The sequence below is a fragment of the Camponotus vicinus genome, unplaced genomic scaffold (genome assembly GCF_025532165.1).
Source record: "Camponotus vicinus isolate PSW18456_S1 unplaced genomic scaffold, iyCamVici1.0 SCAF_4, whole genome shotgun sequence".
Taxonomy (NCBI): domain Eukaryota; kingdom Metazoa; phylum Arthropoda; class Insecta; order Hymenoptera; family Formicidae; genus Camponotus; species Camponotus vicinus.
The window spans coordinates 9,962,726-9,989,702 of record NW_028141976.1 but is presented as its reverse complement, the minus strand read 5'-3'; the positions used below and the strand labels follow the sequence as shown (position 1 = coordinate 9,989,702).

General features: G+C 33.9%; 1 protein-coding gene across 3 annotated transcripts in view; it reads left to right on the top strand.

The window, feature by feature from the left end:
- The first annotated feature begins 1,936 nt into the window (after positions 1 to 1,936).
- The window catches only part of LOC145969667 (uncharacterized), a 47,935-nt gene continuing 22,894 nt past the window's right edge, over positions 1,937 to 26,977 (top strand). For 2 of the 3 annotated variants that reach the window (XM_083095791.1, XM_083095793.1), the window contains exon 1: positions 25,847 to 26,703. The gene's annotated coding sequence lies outside the window, so the exon portion shown is untranslated. Of the gene's footprint in view, positions 2,334 to 25,846; positions 26,704 to 26,977 lie in introns of those variants that run through there. The other variant, XM_083095792.1, reaches the window with a different exon arrangement.

Genomic DNA, 26,977 nt, shown 5'->3' with positions numbered 1-26,977 from the left:
TTATTGCCGACGTTTTTCCCCGTTAAGTTAAAGAGAACCGTCCGCGGCGGGACTCGCGGAAAACGATTGATGCGGAAGTAGAGTGGCGGTCGACAGACACTAACATAAGAGAGAAGGCCGCGGCAGAGTCGGCCGTCGGCCCCTCGCCGACTGTTCTCTCGAGGAGGACGACCCACTTCGTCCAAAAGCGAGAGGGACGGCGATACCGGCTGGCAATTACGCGCATATACACCTTTACAGGTATATATACGTAAATACGTTCATTATCTCTTGCCTCCCTCCCCTTCCCCCCCGTCGCGGTTGACTCCTCTCCTTGTTCGCGACGCTGCTTGAACTGATTTCGACGACGAGACGAGCGAAAGGAATTCAATAGCGGTTTTATCGTCGGTGATACTCGACATCGAAAAAACTCCTCCAGCACTTCATTATCTCGCGTTTTTTTTTATATTGGCGACATTGATAGTTTTTCCTAGCTGATTAATCGTCTGACACATGGTGGTTGATGCAAGTATCTGATAGAGTTTCACTAATGGATTATTAGGTTTTCTTTTTCATTGAGCCTTCGATGTAGGGTTGGTACTCAAAGACTCAAGACAAGACAATATTGTAAAAATATTGTATTGATATGGAAAATTAAATCATGTCTTAATCTTGAGTGTGATTTTTGTAGCAGAAATCTTATCTTGTATATATTGTCTTGTTTCTAACTTATTAATAATTTTTATCCAATATTGATTGATTATTTAAAATAATATATTTAATATAATCTTTAAAATATAATTTAAAATTGTTATTATTTATGTCTCATTCGGTTACTTCTCTCAAATATTCGTTTACTTCTCTCATATATATACATATATTATTTTTATGTAAAGATAGTTGCATACAATCATTAATGTATTTTTATTTATTAAATAAAATTTTTTAAGTTCGCATATAATATAGTGATTTTTTTCTCTTTAATTGATAAACATACATATTTTAGTATTTTTTAGATTAATAATCTCGACAATATTTGTCTTGTTCCTGTTTTATTAATAGCTAATTAAAAATCTTGTTTTGATCTTGTCTCGAATTTCGAGACAACACAAGACAATATCAAGATTAATCTCGATATCTCATGCAACTCTACTTCGGTGACAGAAATAGGATGGCGCGTTCTCGCAACAATAAATATGAATTTTTCATACGCGGTGCGAGATCCGCGAAGATGACAGTGTCGGTGCTGAATGGTGTCGAGAACAGAGGGAAAGCTCATTTTCACTTCGTTACGTAAAATGGCTGGAGAAGCGGACGGCTTCAGAAAAGTAGCATCTTTTTTTCTTTCGCTTAAATAAATTTGTTTGTCTTGTCATCAGAGGTCTGTCATTACGGCCGGTATTATCAGTATTATCCTGTCATCCGCTCCCTCGTCGATGCGATTACAGTCTAATTTAATGGTAGCCAAAGTGGCACGCGAAACTTTCCTCGGGGTATCAACCTGTACATAATGATATTCCAATTTTCGTATATTATAGACTTATACGCGACCGCTAATCGGAGAGAAACGCGGGGATTTCGATGCAAATGTCAAAATCCTTATCGTCAATGTACTAATTCGCGACTCGAAATCCCGCTACCGCGCGTCCCAAGAAATCGCTACGGCTGTCAGGGATATTTGTCTGCGTGGAAAAGTGCGTGAAAAGTTTCTCTCCCACGACGGGGACGACCGTGATGACGGTTCCTCGCTCGTCGTTCGTATCCAATCGCATCCGGCGCGGCTCCGGGGCCGGGGATCCATCCATCTCGTGGAATCCTGGCGGGAGACGACACGTGGTTGTTGCGCGGCACGAGGCCGAGACCGAGTGTGGTGGCTCCCTACTACCACCTTCCTTCTCGGCTTCCTCGTCCACGCTGGACGCAATGAGGCGATCCGCAAAGCGCGACCGGTAGTCGAACCGCGTGCACGCCGAGGAAGTGCACGTGGATCTCTCGATACGCGCGTATCACGCGGCCACGCGAATAGTATCGAAATAAATCGGTTTCGAGGTTTCGGTTTCGATCGCGCGAAAGGTTCAGGAATCGATCTCGAAGAGCGACGCTGGATATCGGTTTCTCTCTCTTTTCAGATTAATTAATAAGTTTGTCTCACGATCCATGTGCCTGACAGTCCGATATTGCGGTTGCATCTGATCGTGTCATGTGCATCGTGCATCAGATCGTCTCCGAATGTGTAAATACGGCCGCGTGTTCGTAAGAACGATCGACGGGGAAGATGGGCCAGGAATAACGATCGATTGAGTGCCCTACGATACAGACGGCTGCCCTGTGAGGAACGATTAGCTTCGAAATTGGTGAGTCGATTCTCGAGATGACGAGTACTTGATGTGCGATTGCGCGTCGATAGAGTCGAAACCAGTTACAAATCTCATTGAGGATTTAAAGGTGACAGATGTCGCAATGTGTCAAGTAGTATAAAACAATATTTGTAAAAATAGTAAATAAAATATTAAAAATTTTCGAAAACTTCAATCTTGTCTTGAGTGAACCTTTGCAACAAAAATCTCGTCTTGTGCTGTTTTTACTTGATTTTATTGACAGTTTTTATTTCTAATACTGAATAATTATTTAAAATAATATTCCATATTTAACATCATTTTTATAATATAATTCAAAATAATTATTACTATTTATGTTATTCGTTTATATTAAATGTAAAATTTTATACTGTTTATTTTATTTATTGTGTTGATTGTTTTTAAATTTGTTATAATATAAATGTTTTTAGATATTAAATAAAATTTTTTAAGTTCGAATATAATATAGTGGCTTTTCCTCTAATTTAATTTATAAAGTTTACAAATTTTACAAATAAATTATTTTGATAAGATCAATAATCTTGACAATCTTAATTTTGGTAATTAATTAAAAATCTTGTCTTGATCTTGTCTCGAATTTTCGAGATAAGACAAGATAATATCAAGACTCTCTGGGGATCTCGCGCGACCCTAAGGTTCCAATAAATCCGCGTAACAATGAGTAATAATAGTACTTGGAGATGTTATCATAACTTAACGTATGATATCTCCAATTCTTATACATTAAAATAATAAAGTAATAAAGTAGCGAATTATCGTGAATTATTTAAAAAAGAAGAAAAAACGAAATTAAGCGACATTCGCTCATTTGTAAAGTAAAGACGAGCTTCGTAAAATAATTCACGATCGTTTACAGTGAATCACGCGATGATCCGCTGAAACGTGTAAAAGATTGGAAAGTTTTAATCTCGCGGTATCGATAGAAAGTCTCACACCGCGCCTGGCGCGAAAGCAATTTTAAGCGTTAATATACTTGCATCCGTGCGGATGAAATTAGTCTCCGGAATAGATGATCGATCAGTAACGAGCATTATCCGACTGCTAATACAAGAATTATCGCCGCTTCCAGAAGTAGGCGAGCGCGCTAGATTGAAAACAATATAATCAATAGCCGCAGGTTAATATTATTAGAAAGTTTCGATACCGTGCGATCGAATTATAAGCGAATATAGTTTTGAATATAAATATCCTTAGATTCCCCGCAGATGTTAATATCTCATTTTGCATCGTTTTTATCTTTCTTGTACGAGAGCAGAAATTCTAATTAAAATTTCTTTATATATTGCAGGAAGAAAATCAAGGATATATATTTATTATAGTAATTTGCAAATTCTGGCTTTGCTAAAGATTCATTGATTTCAATGAAAAAAGATATTAATGCATACTCTAGCGAAATTTAATAGCTTTTCTCATTAATTTACCGAAACACATAAATAAAAATAAATTTTAACTATTAAATATTAATATATATAATCGATAATGTGATGTTCTTTTACTCACGAAAGACAGTCTTGCTTCCGTTCATACATTTATATGATTTTAGTATCGTACTTTTTTTTACAAATGTTATATGATATAATGCAAAAGTGAAAAAGATGCGCAAAGAATTATAATGTATTTTAGACGTCTTTACGAAGTCTTTGATATTTGTCTGAGTTGGCGGGAAAAGAAGCTATGGAAGAAAAAAATTGCAACTTGATTTTTTTCTGGATCCTTTTTTCTGGATCAAGCCGCGAATCCTAATAGAAGAGATTATTATTGAGTGATGGGAATGCATTGCTCTGATAAAAGACGGAAGAAAAACGTAATCTACTTAAAAAAAATTCTAATGAAGAACGAGACAGTTTTTCCTTCGCTGCTTTTCGCGATCACGAATGCTATCCGAAAGGCGATTAGTCCGCCTGTGGCGGAATCCCCCGTGTGAATTGGGTCAAGCCGATTCCTTCTTAAAATAACCGTAACCACTTGCCGTGATCGAACGCGCCACTTTCACTGATTAGTCTCGCGCGCGCTTCCTAAACACGTGCGTTCTACCTTGTGTCGACAGCTTCTCCACATATATCTTAGGTGTCCTAGTCTTCTCACCCTCTATCGATTGACTGGATTGAAACTAGAAATCCATTTTCTGATCAAAACATTTTACTCAGAAAGTGAAAAAACTTATCATTTTGGATAGAGTTGCATGAGATACCAATTTAATCTTGATATTGTCTTCTTTTATCTCGAAATTCGACATAAGATGAAGACAAGATTTTATTGTAATTGTCAAGACAGTACAAAAACTAAGATTGTCAAGAGAGAGAGAGAGAGAGAGAGAGAGAGAGAGAGAGAGAGAGAGATTGTTGGTCTTGTCAAGATTATTGATTTTTAAAAGAAGCTAAAATACATGTACATATTATACATATTTGTAAATTAGATGAGAAAAAAATTATTACATTATATATGAACTTAAAAAATTTCATTTAATAAATAAAAACATTTATATTAACAAGTTCTCAAACAACTGATACAATAAACAAAATAAAAAAAAATAATACAAAATTTTACAAAATTATTTAACTATACAAAATTTTACATACAACACATGTATGCGGTTCTCTGCTTATATGCATGTGAGCTGTATCATTCTGGCACCTCTGTATGTAATATTGTCTTTTTGTATAAAGACAACATATATATATCGTGTTTTGGGAAGTAAGCGAATGACACATAGATGTGTAATAAATTTTATCTTAAATTATATTATAAAACTTATATATTATGTATTATTTTAATCAATTGTTTAATCAATTATTCATGTTAGGTAAAAATTATTAATAAAATCGAGACAAGACAGTACAAGACGAGATTTTTGCTACAAAAATTTATTCAAGAGATTTTTGAAAATTTTCAATATTAATACAATATTTTTACGAATATTGTCTTGCGTTGAATCTAGTGCAATCCGAATTTTAGAATCTTAATCTGTTTTCATATGTTATTACATTGCATTTTTTAAAATAATTATTTTTGCTAACATAAAATAAAACCACTGATCGAATAATTAATCGCCGAAAAGTAGTGCGTCAATTTTTTATGCAATTTTTATTAATGTATGCTTTTATTATATTTTATTTGTAAAATTTACTTCATAAATCTTGCATAATTTAGCTATATTAAAAAAATAAAAGATTTAATGCTTTCTTGTTTCATCATATCACTATAATTTCACACACAAAATCGTTAGATCTTTTCACGAGAATCGCAAGATTTTGTGTGCATAAATTTTCATCTAATTTAAAAATCACTTTTTGTCGGAACCTATTTAGTCGCCATTGGAAGATTAATAAAAAGTACCTTGTGTAACGAATCGAATCTTCATGCTATAATAGGGCCCTCTCAGAAAAATCTCTCGGTAAAAATTTCAAGTCTAAAAGTAGACTGATTCTCTCTCGTGATTTCACTTTCGTCGAAAGCCATCGTCATGTTAACATCGTCGGTGGTAGCGAGATGCAATCAATTATTTCACGTTGCAGCGAAATAGATATAGTTCAGAGATGCATTCACTTGGGCGCATCGCTATTTCGTTCTAGTTTCCAAGTGTGTGCATGTGTGTGTGTGTGTGTGCCAGTTCGGAACAAATTAGAGACGCTTTTGTTCGCGATGGATTTGGGTCTCTTTTCTCGGAGAGAATCCGAGTCTGTTAGAGCGTTTCGCCGTCACGGTCCCCGGGCCATAACAGATCTGTCCCGCATATATCCGACCCAAAAATCAAGGGATAATCGTCTCGGAAACTCGAAACGAAATGTGGTGTATTAATGCGCCATTTGTATGCGCTTTCTCGAAACACGAGCGCGAAAGCCACGTCGATTAACGAGCCGCTGATGCTCACTCCGAATAAACGAATGCAGAGCATGAGAAATCTGCTGTTACACGCTAATGACGAAACGTTATTTGCTATCGTTTTCACGAGATAAAGCTAATTCACGATGGGTAATCGCGATTTGATTGCATTTCTACCTGTTTGCGCCTTCTGCTTGTCTACCTGCGAAATTGAACGACCTATTTTAGAGTCATCCTATAATAATGGCGCACAATTGGTGAAAGAAATAAATATTCATGTAAAAAGGTGGGGATATTATTATTTACTAGAGGGATCTTGAGGGATGTGGTCATTCTACGGTGTTGTGTTCGTCGGTGCCGTTTCTTACGGAAGGCCAGTCGGAAGCCAGCATGCAGTGCATGCGAATACCTCCACCGGCACTTATTTGGTCAGCGAGCGACCTTTCAAGAATCCTCCATGGCAATCGGAATTGCATCCATCGAGCGAGATACCAACATCGCTCTGGAGTCGCATATCACTGTGTTAAGAAGCAGCATTAGGTGTGAGGTCCGAATAGTTCAGTGGTCTAGAGCAGTTACTTGGAAAGCGAAAGACTCGGGTTCGAGTCCCAATCCAGCCACTTGTACCTCACATATTTTTCTGGTCCACGAATATTGTTTTCTAACAATTACTCGTTGGGCTGAAGAGTGTGCGAATGCTCTCTTCACGGGATATACCGTTGCCATGGATGGATTCTGTCGCTCGTTGAAAAAAAATGGACGTATAGACACGTCAGACTTCCTCCCACATACATCTCTATCTTTTCTGGACTTTTTATACTAGTTATACACTGTGTTATTACAAAATAGTATGTAATAGTACATAATATTCAGATATAGTTTTAAGATTATCTTCGTTGGTTTCAATAACTCGATTACGGTTTGTCAATATCGTTTTTAAATGTAAAATATTGACTTTTCTTTAAAATCTTCCGATCTTTTGTGAAATAAATCTATATTTTTGTACAACATTTTTTTCATTTTCTTTTTTATTTACTTCCTCTGCTGCTTTCTCGAGCCGATTGCTCAAATTTAAATGATCTATAATCTTGAAATTCATGCATGAATTTCCTCAGGCAGTATTTGCATTTAACATTGGGATTCAATATTTCTGTTGATAGATCTATCTTGTAATGTTTTTTGAAAAGATAGGGATGTATGTTGGAGGAAGTCTGATGTGTCTATACATCCATTTGGTCAACGAGCAACAGAATCCATCCGTGGTAACGGCATCGACCGAAGTTATCATGAATGATTGACTACCGACTCTATGGAACGGCGTGTGGCTGAGGATTTTTCCCAACATTATGAGAACATTATTTCAACATTATTTCAACATTATGAGATTTTAAATCTTCTTTCATTTTAATTGAAGATGATATAAATCTTCAAGGCCTCTTCTCTGACTTCCTGTTCAAGAGACTTCTCTATCGATGTCAGCTCACAAGGAGGAAAGATCAGTTAGTAGTAATCAACCACCTTCTGATCCTCGTGATATATTCCTAGTAGGGTCAATATCAGAGAAAGATAGGGAGTATGTGGGAGGAGGTCGGACGTGTCTTTACGCCCATTTTTTTTTAACGAGCGACAGAATCCATCCGTGGCAACGGCATTGACGCATATTCTGTGGAGAGAGCATTCACAAATTTTTCAGCCTAACGAATAATTGCTAGAAAACAATATTCGCAGACTAGAAAAATATGTGAGGCGCAAATGGCTGGATCGGGAATCGAACCCGAGTCTTTCGCTTTCCGGGCAACTGTTCTAGACCACTGAGCTATTCGGACCTCACACCTAATGCTGCTTCTTAACACAGTGATATGCGACTCCAGAGCGATGTTGGTATCTCGCTCGATGGATGCAATGCCGATTGCCATGGAGGATCCCTGAAAGGTCGCTGGCTGAACAAATAAGTGCCGGTGGAGGTATTCGCGTGTACTGCATGCTGGCTTCCGACTGGCCTTCCGTAAAAACCGGCACCGACGAGCACAAAGTCGTAGAGTGACCACATCCCTCAAGATCCCTCTAGTAAATAATAATATCCCCACTGTGCCAAATAACAGTGGCGGATGGATCCTAAATAGGGCCAAGCTTCCAAAAAAGATAGGGAGACGTGTCTATATGCTCATTTGGTCAACAAGCGACAGAATCCATCCGTGGCAATGGCATCGACGCATATCCAAATAAAATATCATAAGTGATTTACTCTCGAAAATGACGAGTTACTTATCTTACTCTAATTACTTGATAATTTTTATAATTTGTGTTGTCTGTAACATGTGCTTGATCGCACACGTGCCCCACAAATGCGTTTATTGTCGTGAAAATAAGTCTTTTTATGATATATCAAAAATATTATCGTAGTGAATTTGTAATTATACATATCTATTCCTTTGTACGTATCTACTTTTTTACATCCGTTAACAGTAGAACAGTTTTACCAAGGCAGATTTAGGGATAATAGAAAACGAGAGGGGATTCTCCTGTAGAATATTTATCACACGTTAGCATTATATTTGTTAGTTGCATCGTTGCATGCATATAACATTAATGTGCTATAAAATTTTCCTTTAAGACGGCCATAATTTTCTGCGATTGTAATTATAAATAAATTGGAATTAATGCGCGTTACCAGGTAGGCAGGAACTTCCGTGAAAGCAACTTCATTAGCGACGTACAACGAGGCATAAAGGACGATGTTTTATACTGTGCTAATTCCACGAAAAACGTTAAACATTCGGATCTGCTGATCCCTCATCTTAATTATTCGAAGATTTAAAAAAATATTAAGTATACGGTTATCGGACTAAATCGCGCGTGCAATGAGTTGTACAAAAGTGCTTTGAAATACATTTACTCAAAAAAAGATGGAAAATTTAGTATTAATCTTATTTTAGTATTAATTTAATATTAATCTGATAATATATATATGGCATGTTTCATCAATTTTAATATAAAATATATTAATATAAAAATAGAAATATAAAAAATTATTTTTTAATAAAAAAGATCGGACTCCTAAATTCTTGCTAATGAAAAATTTGTGTCACAAAGCAAATTTCATTTCGAAAATTGTCTGATTATACACATTTTAAAAAGTCCTTAAGACATGAAAAAAATATCACGCAAAATTAACCGATTTTATATAAAAAATAAATAAATCTGCGGATGCAATGTAACTGGAATATTTTATGTTTTCCATTCTATCTATCTCTCCATTTTATAATAATGTTTTATGTATACTTTCCTTTCGTGTAATTATACGGGCTAGATAGTTAATTTTTCGATAGATAACGAACGAGCGTTTAATTGGAATAAAATGCCCCACGAAGATACAAATGTATGTCAATCGCGCAACTCGACTCGTTAACGCGGTTTCGAGGTGGTCCACTCTGTCTCGACGAAAATCGAGTGCAATAAAATTTAGCGGCCGGAAACATTTACCATTGGGATCACCTGGAAATGACGCTGCATTTCATTTATTTTAATAAACGATTTCTTTCGATGTAATTAATTAAAAGATCGAAATGCCAGAACTCGGTTGTTTCACTTTAATGATTATTTATATGGGATTGTAAAATTCGAGGTTTCTTACGAAATATATCATTTGCGTATAAAGAATCGGTAAATTCGAACGAACTTATAACGGTATAATATCTGCGGGAAAAACGCTCGAAACGCGTTATTGTGCCGACGCAAGATTAAGCTCAAATAGTGGAAAATGATTAGCGTTTCGTCTATTAAATCCTCCGAAACATATAGGCGGCGAACGAGAAATGTGTGCCGATTGAAAGTCGATTTCTAGGTGGCCCGATCTTTGCCGCGCCTCTCTTGCGAAAATTCACCTGCAGTAGATGTAATATATCGTTCCGTTTGATGTTAATGAACCCTTTCAAATAATAATATAACAAGTATCTATCCGCATACCTTATATTACGGTCAGATTTACATTTCTCCTAGATAATCATTAGAAAAGTGTTTCTTTGCAATTTACAATTTTTTTTTAGTTTATTTTTATTTAGTGCGAGGTACAGGAAAGTCCATTACACAAACGGAAATAAGAAGAAAATTAAATTAAATATATACAAATAAGAATAAAATTACGAAAATAGAAATAAAATTAAATTAATTATTTCTGATTTTTAAAAAACTAGGAAACTAACATCTTTATGCATTTTGCATGAGAAATTATTATATTATGCGAGTATATTATTATTTTTCATATCAGACAAATTCTATATTTTTTGGATAAAATCCATGGCAGTGATAAAAACTGTTATTTTCTGGAGAAAACCAATAAAAGCTGGTTTTTTTCTATTAAAAACATTAAAATAAATGGAAAATCTTTTTATCAATATTCGTCAATTAAGAATATTTTCTAATTTAAGTTTTGTCGAAAATAAAATCCGTAATAAATTAAATATAGCAAATAAGTTAGCTTTTTCTTAGCAAATGTTGAAAAGTAAAAACGCGAATCTTTATTGATAAAAAATTTTAATTGTTATCATTACATATTTTTCTTATTAAATTAAAAGTTAATACATAAAATTTAGTGACATTTATATCTAAATTTTTAAAAATTGCACACATTAATTTGAATTAAAAATGATTTTATTATATCGGTTTTATTTTTTGAAATTATAGTAATTTTATTTGATTGACATGATTTATTAATTAAATAAAAAATATCTTTTGCATGAAGTTATATAAATATATTTTAATTAAATATTAGTTATTTTTATAGTTTTTACCAGTTTATTCCATTGGAAAGGCTAGGATAATAAAAACTAAAATTTACAGTAGTTTTTTCTACTCATTAAACTTCTTCAGTCAATCTTGTGTGGTTCACACATATATAAAATACACATATATAAAATATTACTTTGATGAACAAATTTTTATCAATCTTAGCAACACCAGTATATTATTACGATATTAATTAAGATACTCATAGCAATTCAGCGAATAGTATATGCGTGTGCGTACATACACGAAATGGCAAACAAATTTCCTCGGGACATGACATGGGACACCCTATTGCCACGAGAAATCATATCCATCGGCGTTGCCGCGACGATACATACGCGAGGTGTTAAAGTAGGTCACTTTTATCCCCTGTAGCAAACGATCACGATCAGAGATTGGGATCGGCCGTCGTAGCCGATACGGAGAGCGAATGATCGCATACTCGATACACCTTCAGAATACTTACGCCATTGTTATACACCGCTCTATTGTTCTCCGAGACTCCGTTTCGGAAATTCCCTTTTTTCCCTGATATCTCAAAAAAACCACGAATTATAAGATGTCGATATTATCGTCTTCCGGCTCTCTCTCTCTCTCTCTCTCTCTCTCTCTCTCTCTCTCTCTCTCTCTTCATAAATATGCACGGAAGAAGTCTTGCCGTGCTCGCTCGTAATTCGGACGAATCTAGAGAGCCGATCCGTAATCGCGTCCGACTATTTCCGCGACTAATGAGCAGAGCCGCGAATAATGAAATTACGCTTGTCTGGGCAAGTAGCCCAGATGTTCGTGATGCGAGATTCAAACAGGAGTGACGAACACGCGAGTCGTGGACAATCGCACGGAGAGACGATGTTTGATCGAGGAAAATCGTTGTGGCATAACAAGACGAAGATAAATTTAAAGTGCTCTAATCTCGCTATTAGGATGCACCTTTTCAGTAATGCAGCGTTAAGCGTTATTTTTCTTCTCTTCCTTTCAATTCCGCCGTCAATTTTAATACGGATATGACACGACACGCGGGCAAGCTGCTCTAAATGGCGACGCGAGATTTCTATAGTGAACAAAAAAATGGATCGCGCGTCCAGGATCTAATCTCGTCGTGTCAACTGTCGATATCTCCCGAGGATGTAAACAGATGTATTAGAGCATGTTAGAGATGTGAATAGAAAAAAGAAACAAAATATTTGTCATAAAATACGCTTTTTTTTAAGGAAAAGTAAGCCTCTTTTTTATTTTTATTTTTTTTTATTTAACATCTATATTTATGTTTGATTATTGCTAGTTATTTTTTCATTATTTTTGATTTTTTAAATGATAGATTTGAATTAATCATTATTATTTAAATGTAGGTCGTATTTTAATTGGCTATATGATTATGTAATTACTATTTTTTAATTAAGTAAATCTTCCAAAAACAAATCAAAATTGAAGTTGAATAAATTGTTTCTATAAGAACACAGTCTGTAAATTTTAAAAATGTACTTTAATTAGTATTAATATATTAGTTTTAATATAATAACAAAAAAGTACTTATTTTTTTCGTAGTAATTTTAATGAGTTAATTTTAAAATAAGAAACGGAGATTATTACGATAAAAAATGATACTAAAAATGACATGGATTATATAATTCTGATAATTTTCAGTTAAATGTATAATAAAAATTTTTGTATCTTGCATCTAATTGAAAATTATCCGAATCATGTAGTGTTTGATATAATTTGCCGCAAAAGTGTCATCAATTCATTAAAGTTACTCTCGAAAAAGGATAAAACAAAAATATTAAAATAGTACAGTTCTTTAATATTATATTATATTAAAACTATTAGAAAGAAAATAGTTTTTTCGTCTCTAATACACACAATCATGTATGTATATATGTATATATAGGCATGTTCACGTGTCGTGAAGATGAAACTATTAGATACATACACGCGAGGCACACTATGTTTGCGCACTATGTTACCTTACGTGGTTTACCTTACGCGCGATTATAATTCCTCTCTTTCATTTCTTTCTTTCTTTCTTCACTCCCAAGTCTTTTCATGGCGTTCACCCATCGACCTTCTTAAGAGAGATCCGTCGACTTTTCCATCGGCCTCGATCTCGATACACACTCGACGACGTGTGTATCTAAATGCGGGAAGAGCGGCTACGTCAACGCGCAAGAAAATATGTGAGGTCTAGGTAGATGACACGAGATAGATCTCAGATCGCGGATAGCATGCTTTTCGACGACGACCCCCTTTGAACGCACTCGAAGCACTCTTTTAACCCTTCGATTATAAAATATAAATCTGTGAGACAGATGTATCGCGTAAAAAAAGAATTAATTATTCTTAATAATTATTTTCTATTTATTCTTAAGAATTAATTATTCTTAATTAATTATTTTCTTTCCTATTAAATATTGCCGACGTCATTCTTTTCTTATCACTTTTTCAATTTTTATCTGGACGCATAGATGTACTTTCAATTAAGGATTAATCTATAATTAATGAAAATATCTGGGAAATTAATTATTTATTGTATTTCGTGTATACATCGAAAGTATATACGTATTTGCAGTTTGTCAATCGCGACTTTTCACCTACAATGAAATTAATCATATTCGAGAGATGCCTAGAGCGATAATATTTGACAGCAGTCAGTAGGGGATTGTGCGATACAGTGGGCTTTGCAGTAAATTTCGTGCCGGTGAATAATGCGCTGCCATACGAAACGGACAGTGATATGACATACAAAACGTGAAAATAAGGATGAATTGCAACGTTGTTCCGCGTGTGGTCGAAAGGTTTCACCAAGGTACCGCGCGAGCTTTCTCTCGGATGAGAAAAATTCAACCAGCGACTCGACAAAATTTCCAAATATGCCGGACGTGTACGCATAAAAATATACGTAAAGGTTTTATTACTTCGGGGACCTGAAGAGCGACTGAAAGTGTGTCACATGTTGGAAAAGAAAAATTTCATGGAAACGACTCTTTCCACGCGTGCGATTTTTCAAGCAAATTTTCCCTGGAATTTGCGTCTATTAATTACACGATGCTCGCTAGTTATTAACGCACTTACGAATCGTCGCATCAGGCACTTCCCTCGATACTTTCACTGCCTCCATAATCATCGAGCGTGTATAAGGCTGAAGGAAGTGCCATATTAACGTTACATCTAACCAGAACGAAAGTCGGCAAACATCTTCGATACACACGTATGTTCTATCCATTGTCCTATATTCAACGTCGCATCTAACGCATCTTTCTGCTAGAGCAAATTGTAGATACATACCTTGTATATACCTTGGAACTTGATACTTGATTTATATGTAAAAATATTTTTTCACCGACAATAACTTAGATGTACCTTTGCGCAATTTATAATATTTTTTATCTAAACGAGGAAAGTGTAGATTTATGTAAATATCTATTTGAATATTTAAGAAATTGTGTGGATTATAAGAAAAATATTTATAAATATTAATTGCAATTCAATTTTATTAATTTGCAATTTTGTCTACATTTTCCTGAGAATTGACAATGATAAGATAGTCTAAAAAAATTCATCCACTGACAATGTGTATGTTATTGTATATTCAATTTATAATTTCGAATATTTTATTTAAGCTGGAACATATATTTGTTCGAATATAAGAAACTTAATTATACGAAAAATATGTATCTATAAATATTAATTGCAATTCAATAAAATTTTATAAATTTTCGTCTCCTTTAGACTCTAAAACAGTAATGATGAAAACTTGAATTAAATTTTAATGTTTGTATGATTTATAACTTTGTAACAATCAACTGTTCCTTATACATATAATTTTATCTACATCTTCTTGAGGCTTGACAGTGAGATTGTTTAAAGTCACAGCCAACGAATGTCTTAACGAGGTATGCGCAGAGTGTTAGTTCAAAGTCGATTAACGTAAGATGCACGTGTCTCGCATGTACATACATACATACGCCGGCTGAGTGTCCATTCAGCGTCGATAATGACGACTATTATGTCTATACTTTCTCCAAATTAGCGGTAAAACGTCACGCGCCACGCTCGCATTAGATAGGGTTGCGTCCGCGCGATTTTCCTTTTACTTTCAAAGCTATTGTAGGATGCGAAAAGAGAAATGGAAAACATTAGGTGCATGACAAAGTATATGGGTGTCTCCTAAAAGAACATTCTTGTGTGATTGAAAACATCTCGAGAAGAACCTGAAAGAATTTATTAAATCAGCTGCAAAAAGTCTTTACATGCATTATAAATTATCTTGCTAATTATTTTATTAAAAAAACAACGAAAGTAGTTCTCGAAAAAATAACTATTTTGTAATAATGATGAAACACACATGATCGAATGGACTTAATTTCGATTTTATTAAAAAGGAAAACTCGTCTCTTGATGAAGTAGAAACATTAGAGCATTTAGCAATAAATTGTAATACAGAAAATGCGAGGAATAATAAAAGAACGAATCAAATTTTAGGAGAAAATAAAGAGGAAATTAATTGAATGAAAAGAGAATAAAACCAAAGAAATTAAATTAATTATTGACAATCTAAAAGTAATTGAAATTATTTAGGGTAAAAAACAACAGTGTATAATTAAACATATTATAAAGTCTGCAATGTACATTTTATGTAAAACCCCTTTCAATGAAGGGCAAAAAATAAATAAATCTATCTAATTCCTCTCTTGATTTTTTTAACTGATTTCAAAAATTAATTTTTCGACTCGACTACTTGAGAGATTAATTTCTAAGTTTGTTCTGTAATCAATAACTCTATTTTTCTATTTCCTTTATTATGTCATTTTATAAATCGCTGCATCCCACAGATTATCAGATCAAGGATAAACATCTCTTGTGGGTAGATAAAATCGACCGCGGCTTCCTTTTTGCATCCAAACGAATGTCGTAACGTTTGGCTTACGAATAGATTACAATACATTATCGAGTCACAATAGCCAGATATGTACATCCTTTACATTGTGTTATAAAAGACGATCGCGCGAAGTGCGGATTCATGTTGTCCGCTTTGGAGCGAGCCGGTTCGGGTGATTTACGGCCCACCCGAAAGCTTCGAGAGAGTCCCCCTTTTTTTTCTTTCTCTCTCGAAACCTGTGACATAGATCCTGGGGTACGTCCGCGAGCAATAACTGCATCTTCCCGCGATACGAGCGACCGGTTGCGATTCTTAAAACGCGAACTACACCGACTCTCGGCGCGATAAAACGAGCCGCGGTAATTGCCGACACGGCTGAGCGTTTATATCCGTCCGTGGTGAATTCCGCGCGGACTTTCGTTGAGGATTAGTAAGAGTAAAACGTAAATGCTCGGAGACATCGATTAACGGTAACGGTAAACGACTTACTCGTATTCCTGGCGCGTATACAGCAGGCACAGTTTCCAGCTGCCAAGGCAGCTAATATCGACTTTCGCGACGACTGTCGTCGCATTACAACCGTGGAAAGCGTCCGATTAATTATTCCGATTAAGCGCCGCGATTAATTAAGATCGAACACGGAAGGAATCCGCGACTCGGGGCGACGGAGTGACGCAACTCGAATCGCACGTTAGTTGTAATATGCACGGCAGCTGGATTATATTGGCTTTTTTAAGCCTTAAGTCCTTGTCACACGCGATTATCCTTCACCTTGTTGCTATAATTTACTTCTTATCGGATCTCGTAGACTGTATACAGGGTGTCCCGAAACTAACGCTTGATATTTTAAAGGCAGATTCTCTGGCCAATTTAAAAACGATTTTTCCTCAGCGAAAATGTCGCGGCACTAATAGTTTTCGAGTTATAAACGATTGAAAATAAAGGGTTTTTCGCAAACTAAGGCTTATGGGAATAAAATATTAATAAAGTCACATTCTTTAGTTAATTTTAGGTAGAGTTTACTTTAATAGAATTTTAATTTAAGGCTTAGTTAGAAAGATACATGATGACAAAAATTGGGAATATGCAAAAAATAATGATCTCCCTCGACATTTTCGCTGAGGAAAAATCGTTTTTAAATTGGCCAGAGAATCTGCCTTTAAAATATTAAGCGTTAGTTTCGGGACACCCTGTATATAGACATTACGGCGATTTATCTCCAACTTTTTGATACAAAATCATATACAGGTATTTTATTGCTCTGTACATGTACAGTACAGACCATTACAATATTTGCACTATTTAACGATATCTCTATACATATATAATATATATATTATTTTGCTGAGATTATTACATATTGAATTTATCCACGAGAAACATTTCTTTCAGCGCGCGCGATATTAGAAAGATAATACTAGAATTGCGCAAGTTCAAGACAAGATTCGTAAAAATATTGTATTGATATGAAAAATTTAAATTTTGTTTTGATTTTGAGAAAATCTTTGTAATAAAAACCTCATCTTGTAGTGTCTTGTCACGATTTTATTAACAATTTTTATCTAATACTGCACAATTGTTTCAAATATAATATTATAAAATAAAATATAAAATGAAAGATAATAAAATATGAGAAAATATAATATAAATGTTTAATATAATAATATATAATATTTTTTTAGAAAAATGATTTTTTGATGGAAAATTATTATAAATTATTTTTAAGGACTTTTTTTATTAAACATTTTGTTGCATACATGGTAGAATATTTTTTTATGTACTTGTAAAATATAATATAAATATGTTTAATATAATAATATATAATTTAAAATTATTATTACTATATGTCCATTACTATTTGTCATTCGTTTACCTCCTAAAAAAACATAATATATATACAATATATTGTCTTTACGAAGAGACAGCTGCATACAATGATGCGACTTATACGCATACAATGAAAAAATTACATAAACATGCTGTATGCAAAGTTTTATATAGCTAAATAATTGTTTAAAATTTTATATTGTTTATTTAAATTATGTATATTTATTTAATTATGTATGTTTATTTAAATTATATATTGTTTATTTTGTTTATTACATTAATTGTTTTTAAATTTGTTAATGTAAATGTTATTTATTCTAGAAAATTTTTTAAATTTGTATATAATATAGAAATTCTTCTCATCTTTCTCTCTCTAATTGATAAATATACATTTTAGCTTTCTTTAAAAACCAATAATCTTGACAAGACTAATAATCTCTTGAAAATCTCAATCTTAACAACTAATTAAAAATCTTGCCTTGTTTCGAATTTCATGACAAGACATGATAATATCAAGATTAATCTCGGTGCAATTCTAGACAATGCAGTCTCAGGGTTGCAAGAATTATGTATTTTAATGTTTTATTCGCGATGCAACATATATAATAGAAAGGGATGTATGTGTGTGTACTAATAACGCGCGCGCGATAGTCCATTCCGTAATTAAAGTTTCTCTCCAATTATAATTCGATAGAGATGTGGATAAGGCGCCGTCTTACGTCGCCTCACGTCGTAGTATTAACAGTATATTAACCCCTTGCCCTCCACAATTATCAACTAGGCCGGGTTTAAGAATTTATGCGTTCCGTTCAAAGTGTCAACTGGGAGAAAAAAAGAATAGACAAGATTACTTGTAAATAATTTAAATTATAAAAAAATATTGTCTAAGTTTAATATAATATTTCGCTTATTATAATCGTTTACAATATAATTTAATTATATATATAAATGATTATTAATAAATATATTATATATACAACGCAATGTTAATTTTTATATAAACAATTTTTGATAAAAAAATAGAAGAATAGTAAATTAATTGAAATAAGTTTCGAATACAAGTATAAAAATTTTATATTAAATTGCAAAAAAAATTATTTACGACATGAATACGTAATAATTTTATTCACTCTTCTCGATTATTTGGTCCAAAAATTTGGAATCAATTTTCTTTTAATTTAAAGAAATATTTGACTTGCTTGCTGAGTTTCTTATCGAGACTGTCTAGACATGAATTGAGCACAAAAAATTAAAGTCCTCTATTATATTACAAGTAGTATGTCATCCTAATGTCGGTCCTCGCCTACTCCTGTATATCATAAAAATTTCCATACGATCTAAATGTCATGTGCATAACCGTTCCACCCTCTTTTGTGATAGACATCTATTGATTAAATGAATATTAAACATGGCATCGTGTACAGCTAATTCAAAGGTTGCGTGTTTCCAGTTGCTTTTGATACTGCTCTTTTTCATATTTTTCATACTTTTAAACGTAGATACGTATCGCGCTAAAAAAATATCAATAATATTTCCGAGAAGAAATAGCTGCAACCAACATATTCCATTACTCATCACTCATGCAAGTGTCCACCTTCTCGTCAGGCGATGTAAAGAGATTAATGTGGAAGGGGCGCGATTTCGACCGGTTCTCATTATATGTATATCACTTTGAATCGATTAGACGGGGCGCGCCCTTAAAAATTCGTGTTTAAGTAGCGGGGGCAGCGAGCCGAGAATGCCCGTATGATAATAAGAATAAGATGCCATCCGCGATAGCGCCCACCAGCTTTCGCTACCACGGGACCATAATCACACTCGGACATATTGATGCATGGACCGATCCCCATTCCACGCCCCGCATTAATGACAGGTTTACAGGCCGTCATTGAAATTTCGATCGATTACCCCTGCGCGTGACCGCTGGTCCCCGCTATAAAAACAGATTTTCCGGAGAGGTTACAGCCAACCGTGCGGAGATTTGGATTGATCTTATCTCGTTAATTAAGCTGAAACATTTTCATACGTTGTGAGAAAATAAGAAATATTGTGTTTCAAAGATAATAAATTATATAATAATATAATTTATTAAATTTTATAAAAATAATAATTAAAAGTTTATTAATATAATAATAATTCGAAAGAGGAAAGAAATTATAAATAAATATGAGTATTATTATTGGATAAGAAACATTAAAACTAATTTTTTTTTCAAATTTATCTTTTGATTTAAAATATAAATAAAATTTTAATAATTTTTAATTATAAAATTTAATATTTAAAATAATTATTCTAACAAAAATTTCTTTCAGAAAATTAGAATTAATTATTATTAAATAAAATACTCCACTTTTGAACGGGACACTTCTTATGCATTATTCATACGAGAGGAAAAATGCGAAATTTATCCCACATTTATTTACAAAGAGACACTCTATTAATATTGTGGAATTAGAATGTCTTTTTTATGAAAAGAGAATATAAGCTTCTTTTTTCTGTAGTTATCCCTTAATATGATTACTGTAGTTACGCGTAATATGTACGTATGATTGAATGCATTCGAAAAGGGTTTCAGTCGCAGACGCTAATTACGAGTTATACGGTACTCTATCCAGGAGGGGGATGAGAGACGGGCTAAAAATTACGTTGGCCGTGTCATTAGAGAGTGTTGGGCTTGTGTGTCAGTCGATAGAAGAGGGATTAATCATCCTTCATCGTTCCATCTTGCTTACATTCGTCCACGGATCGTTCTTTGATTCTCTCTCGTTCGCGACGCACGCTCTTTGGCATTGATGACTACCATCGAAGAGACCGAAACGTTTCTTTAGGGCATAGCGGCAGTTCGCTACAGTCATTTAAGCCCATTGGACTGCAATCGATTCACTACGGAAATTACTCCTCAGTTAATAATGCCATCATTAACTAATCTCTTATGCTTGTATTTCTCTCTCTCTCCCTCTCTTTCTCTCTCTCTCCTTCTTTGTCTCTCATTTCGTTTCCCCTTTTTCTCTTCCTCTTCCTCCAAAGTATTTACGTGGTAAATTAATCACGTCCGGGAATAAGTATTTCGCATAGCTTGAATAAAAAAATTTTGTTGCATTGTTCTCCTTTTTCGTAAAAAGAATATTAGCAAGTTGAAACAATAATTGGACGAATTGTATAATTATGCAATATAAAATCAATATAAAAAATTACATTCCTTTTTTTTAATATTACGAATCCAGGAAAAATCGACTACAATCTACTCTAGATACTTTTTTTTCAGATTATCTTATTAGAAATCCTCGTGTTATTACATTAAAATATTTTGCAATATACAGAATTAAAAATTCTTCAAAAATGGTTTGGTATCGTCTAACTACTATCAATTGGAAACAATATAATACATTAAATCGATTATATATTTTTAATAGATTTATATGTCTTGTCAAAAAAATGATACGTAACATGAGAAAAACAGACAGAGAAAGAGTAAAATTTTTTACACTTAGAATTGTACAAATACTAGTCTTGATATTGTCTTCTTTTGTCTCGAAATTCAACACAAAATCAAGACAAGATTTTTATTTTTTAATTGTCAGTACTAAGATTGTCAAGATTGTCCTCATCAAGATTATTGATTTTGCGTTCTTATTATAATTAACTGCCTTTTCGTAAAGACTTGTATTTTTTGAGAAATAACTGGATGACATATAAATAATAATAATTATTTTATTAAAATATATTATAAGGATTATACATCAAATATCATTTTCAAACAACTGTTCAATAATAATTAAAAATCGTTAATAAAATCGAGACAAGATGAGATTTTTGCTACAAAGATTCACTCGACATCGGAACAAGATTTATAAATTGTCGAACATTTTCAATACCAGTACAATATTTTTACGAATATTGTCTTGAGTTTTTGTGCAACAAGACCTATTGACACCCCCTCTGAAAAAGATGCTAATACATCGACCGCTCGTTCCATACGTCTTATACCTTCTTATTCCGATTCGTCCGTGCTTAATGCAGATAGGAATACGCGGCAGTGAGGAGAAACCGCGTGTAAACTGGCCTTTACCTGAATGGGACACGGCTATTGCTCCGCGCCGCGCGTCCGAGAGAGTTACCGCTAATCTGTACTTACGCTCGACTGGTGTTGCCTCCGTGCTTACACGAGCGGATCAGCCTACAAACGGGTATCGGCCGATCGGGGATTCAAACAATTACTTGTTCATTAATCGGCGGATTTTCGTTATTCGGTATCGACTGCATAAAAAGAGAGATACTTGAGAATACAGACACATTTTAGGTAAAAACGCTCTTGCATCACTCTTACACCAAAATGGGTCTACAAAAAAGGAGCACGGAGGGACGTAAACTTGTTTAACGCGTTCGCATAGCAGTGAGCATCGACGATGGCCTGAACTTTCACGGCTCGTGCCGTGTCAGACACCGGTTGGTGACCGCCAACAGGATCCAAGTAAAATATGTCTCGTGACTTTGTTGACGAGCGAGCGTTGACGTTTTGCGATAAAAGTGTTAAATGCGAATGTTGCGATTATAGAGAATCGATGGTATGGACCCATCACGATACGATAATCCCGCGATGATGATATTGTTCTGATAAGACGACAGTTCGTATCTTGCGCTAGTCGAAGGAATTTCCTTTGGTATGCCATCTACGCGGTAATCGACGGTGTAATCGAGGGTACTGAACGGGTTACTCAGGGATTAACAGGTACTAAAAATTTTCACCGTTCTCTTTTTTGACGGAAGTTCAACTTCGATACTTCTTTTCGGTAATATTACCTGGCGTAGCCATAAATCGATAGATAAAATAATCTCTCTGATTATATTCTGACACGCTTATTACTTTTCAATATTCATTTTCAGCTAATCATTTCAACGTTTCATTAAACACCAATACATAATTTTTATTTATTCCAACAGTCTGTATTTCTATATATTATATATAATATATACTAAATTTAGTTTTATATACATGTAAACATTTAAAATAAAAAATATATGGATTACGTTCAGTGAAATATCATTGGCTGAAAATATATTATCGTATATTGAAAAGTGATATTTATACAAGATATTTCTGTAAAGGTGAACAATTTTTCGTGGGCATCTAGAACAGATAAAAATAACCCTTTAATTTCTTCTAAAATTTTTATTCACACATCTCTTATCATTTTATTATCATCATTATTTATTTCTTTCTATCAATTAAATGTATTTTTCTCTAAACTATTAATTTTGACGAAATAAAACGAGAGTACTTATTTTTGGAAAAAGATATAGAGAATCTAAAAATATATATAAAAATATAAAAAACATATATATGTATATAATCTACCGACTTCAAAGTTTTTAAGTTAAAATAAAGATTTATAGGTAATACGTGCCTAGTTCTCCAAAGTGAAAAGTTCTCAAAAGAAATCTATCATGCTATTTTAACTCTGTTTCTTTACTCTTTACGTAAAAATAATTATTACAAATTTTTTTAATGTACAAAGTGATATAAAAATTACTCAAAAGAAAAATGATTCTAAAAATTTTAATTTTAAAGACAAATATCTCGGTGAAAATGCGTTGCAGAAAAAAATTCTATAGCAACTTATGAAGTTATATTTATCTGCTCTACGTGCCCACGAGAGACCTACCTTTATCGAAACATCCTATATAGTAATTCGTATATATTTCTTAATACATGTAGCGCGATACTTGTTTCCATGTTTTATTATACAATTTCAATAATCGCGCTGCTCGGTATCAAATCGCGTGAGTGGCGCAAATGATAAGCTGTCTCATTGAAATAATCCCTCGGACACAATTGCATAAACGCGATGTTGCAATTGATAAAATTGCGGTGCAATTTTCGTATCCCATACTCAAGACGGGAGTCTTTTATTCCTTGCTCTTTACTGGCTTGGATAACGCTACCGGCGTACGTGACTACGCACGTTCATCCGAGGCGACAGATTAACGACGAATTATCGTACAATCTTCATTGACGATCTCACCTGTATGCATATGATAGCGCTCACTTAGTTTCTCAATTTCTTCTTCATCTCTTGTATACCGTTTTTTCTCTCTTCCTCCCTCCCTCCCTCTCTCTCTCTCTCTCTCTTTTTAAATCAAAATTTTCTCCTTCGCTCTCTGCATCGGTCTTTTAGCTGCGTCTCCTACCGCATTCTCGCTTCTTACCGCGTTTACACAACCACAGATTTCTACGGGTGGGATGGAGAAAACGGTGCCTCGTATACACGTCCATTTTTCCGAAATCGGGCTCACGTTTCTCAATCTGTAGCTGGATTGTATACGTCTTTTTTGGGACGCATTAATTTTTTTTCTCCTGCCAAGTGTGCCACAATCGCTTGAGATTTTAATTGAAGCCTCACGAAGGAGAATATAAATATTTTGGAGAACAATATATGATGATGTGTAGATAGACATCGCACGTTTATATAGATATTTTTTTGTATCATTATTAATCTTTCAATTCTTGTATCATTATGAATCTAAATTAATTCGTTAATATTATATTGAGAATGAAGAAAACTCTGGAGTAAACTCTCAAAAAGATGGTCTTGTAGTTACAATAATAATTTTCTAGGTATAAAAGATTAATTGAGATAGATAAATAATTAGCAAAATATCGCATATTTGCATTTGCAATTTGCATTTAATTAATCTAAATAATAGAGATAGAATTTATATCTAAACTGTTAGTGAAATTTAGAAAGAAAATTATTCTGATGCTTATCCATGTTAAAATTAATCATTAGAATGAATCATTACTTGTTATAAAGTTTAATTAAATACACAGAAAAATCATTTTTCATAAGATTATTCTGACATCGTCGAAATTATTTATTCAATGTAATGATTAATATTTGACCATGGAACTTTTTATTGTTAGATTTGTTACAAGTTGTGACTAGAATTTGCTCTTATAAATTATACATGTCACAATATTCTAGCAAGTACAATAATAAATAAATTTTTGTCATTACATCTAAAAATCTATTTACATAAGCAAAACATTTTTTTGAGTGAGAAAGCAATGTAATGGTACAACGACTCATTGTAATGCTTGTGAAGAGAATAATCGCGTGAAAACTCAAACGAGTCACGCGACACGCCGTTCTATGGTGTATGCGAGATTAGGCTGTATAACTATTATAATAGCAAAAACAATTCTCTTCTCCCTTCAACGGTGGCATAACGGTAGCGAAGCGGAAGCTGAAAGTAATGCAGGAGCTCCTGCTACCCTTCCTTCTTTCTGGATGTATCTCGCGATATCGGACGTTCCGCTATATCTATTCCTCCGTTAACCTCCCGTTATTGATCGTACGTTACCCGAAGCGAGGATTATGTCGTAAATTTTAAAATTATGTTTACATGAATTATTTACGCATTGTTTACATGATGCTTACACGGCTTTTTTCATGTAAACTATTATAAATTAAATGTTAAAAACGGTAATTACATTATAAAATAATATTAATATAACACAATATTTATATAATATTTATATATAATATATATATAATATTTATGTAATATAATATTTAATATTTATATAATATTTATGTAATATAATATATTGAATATATTTTCTTTTTCTATTAATATAAAATCCAACTTGTTGAATTTTTAAATTTTTTATAACATCATAAAGTATTAAAATTATATCGTTATGTTTAAATCAGCATAAGTAAAACATTTTCGATAAGCTGTATATTTTATAAATTATTTATTGTAATTTACATTATTTATACGTAGATTATTATAATTTACTAAAAGCTCAGCCTTAATTTCGCTCGCGTGTTCGATTTTGACGTCCGATTTTCGATCGGTAACCTTGCAGATACCCTGAAGACGATGCGCTGCCATAAGAGATATGTATATATCTACGTTTGTGGAAGAAGGTCGAGTGTGACGACGGTGGCGATAATAGTTAGCGGTGGACGAGGATGGCACGGAAGAAGATGGCGAACGAGGAAAGAGAAAGAGAGAGAGAGAGAGAGAGAGAGAGAGAGAGAGAAAGAAAGAGAGACGGGAAAGAAAAACAGGAGTAGAGAGAAAGAACGAGAGGGAGAGACCGGTGATGGCTGCGATGATGACGGTCAGTAGTTGTATATACCGGTTAAGCCGTTCAGTACCAGCCCGACGTCCGTCACGGCTAAACCTCAACCGTTCGGTTTCGTCGACCCTCTTCTTCTACTTCTGACTTCGCGCATCGCGACGAATTTCTTGTCCCTGTGCTCCCCGTGCGATTTTTTTTATCGCAAGCTTGTCATTTCACTTGGCCTGACTGCAAACTTCAACTTCCGTAAATGATACTTCGATTCAGCTTGATTAAGTGAGATCATGAGCCGAAAAATCGAGAAGAAACTATTCATTAATCATTTTAAGGGACCATCATCAGGTGATCATCAGAAAATAATGCATGTGCGCGAAATTAAATGACAGAGACATTATTTTCCGAATCATCTACGTACTCGTCGAAGAATTTGGTATCATCGTGGAATTCTTTTCTTTTCAAACGACTGCATCGTGTGTTTCTAATCCAACAGAATGCGACGCGATCAGATGATCATCAGACCATCTCGAGATTTATTTCATCGATCCATTCGATATTGACACAAGTGAAAAGCGTATATTTCAAAGATCGTCAATCGAATCTCCACAAAATTTATTAAACGTAGTTTATATTAAATTTTTTTAAGTGTATTTGATATTAAAATTCCGCCAAGATGAGGAACTGATTTTCGGCGAATCAGTCCCAGCGGGCGGCACCGAGGAATTAGTTGGTCCACATCGTGAATCACGGTGAATCACGCGCGATGGTGGCTTCCCCGTCGTACGATTGTGTTCGTTCCCGTCGGAAATCCGTGGTTGTCGTTGCATACCGAGATACGAGATGAATCACGAGGATACATTGAGTCGAAGTGAGCGCGGATGAAGTGATTACACCCTCGTGGATTTACCATATCGCGGATCAGCTTGGTCCTCTGAGAGCGATCGAAGGTAATACTTCCGTTAGAAAATAGCAATTATACGAATTACAGCTAATGAACCTGTTTATATATTTTTCTAATTTTTTTTATAATTGTTTCTAAGTTTTATAATTGAGTCTAAAATTAAAATTTTATTAAAGTCTAAAAACTTGGAAAAGTGTCCGCTTGAAATTAACTAAAAATTCCAATTTTTGTAATTTTATAAAGTTTAGTTTGCGAAAAACTTTTTTCATTTATAATTCGAAAATTTTATATTTCAATATTTTTAAATATTATATTGTTAC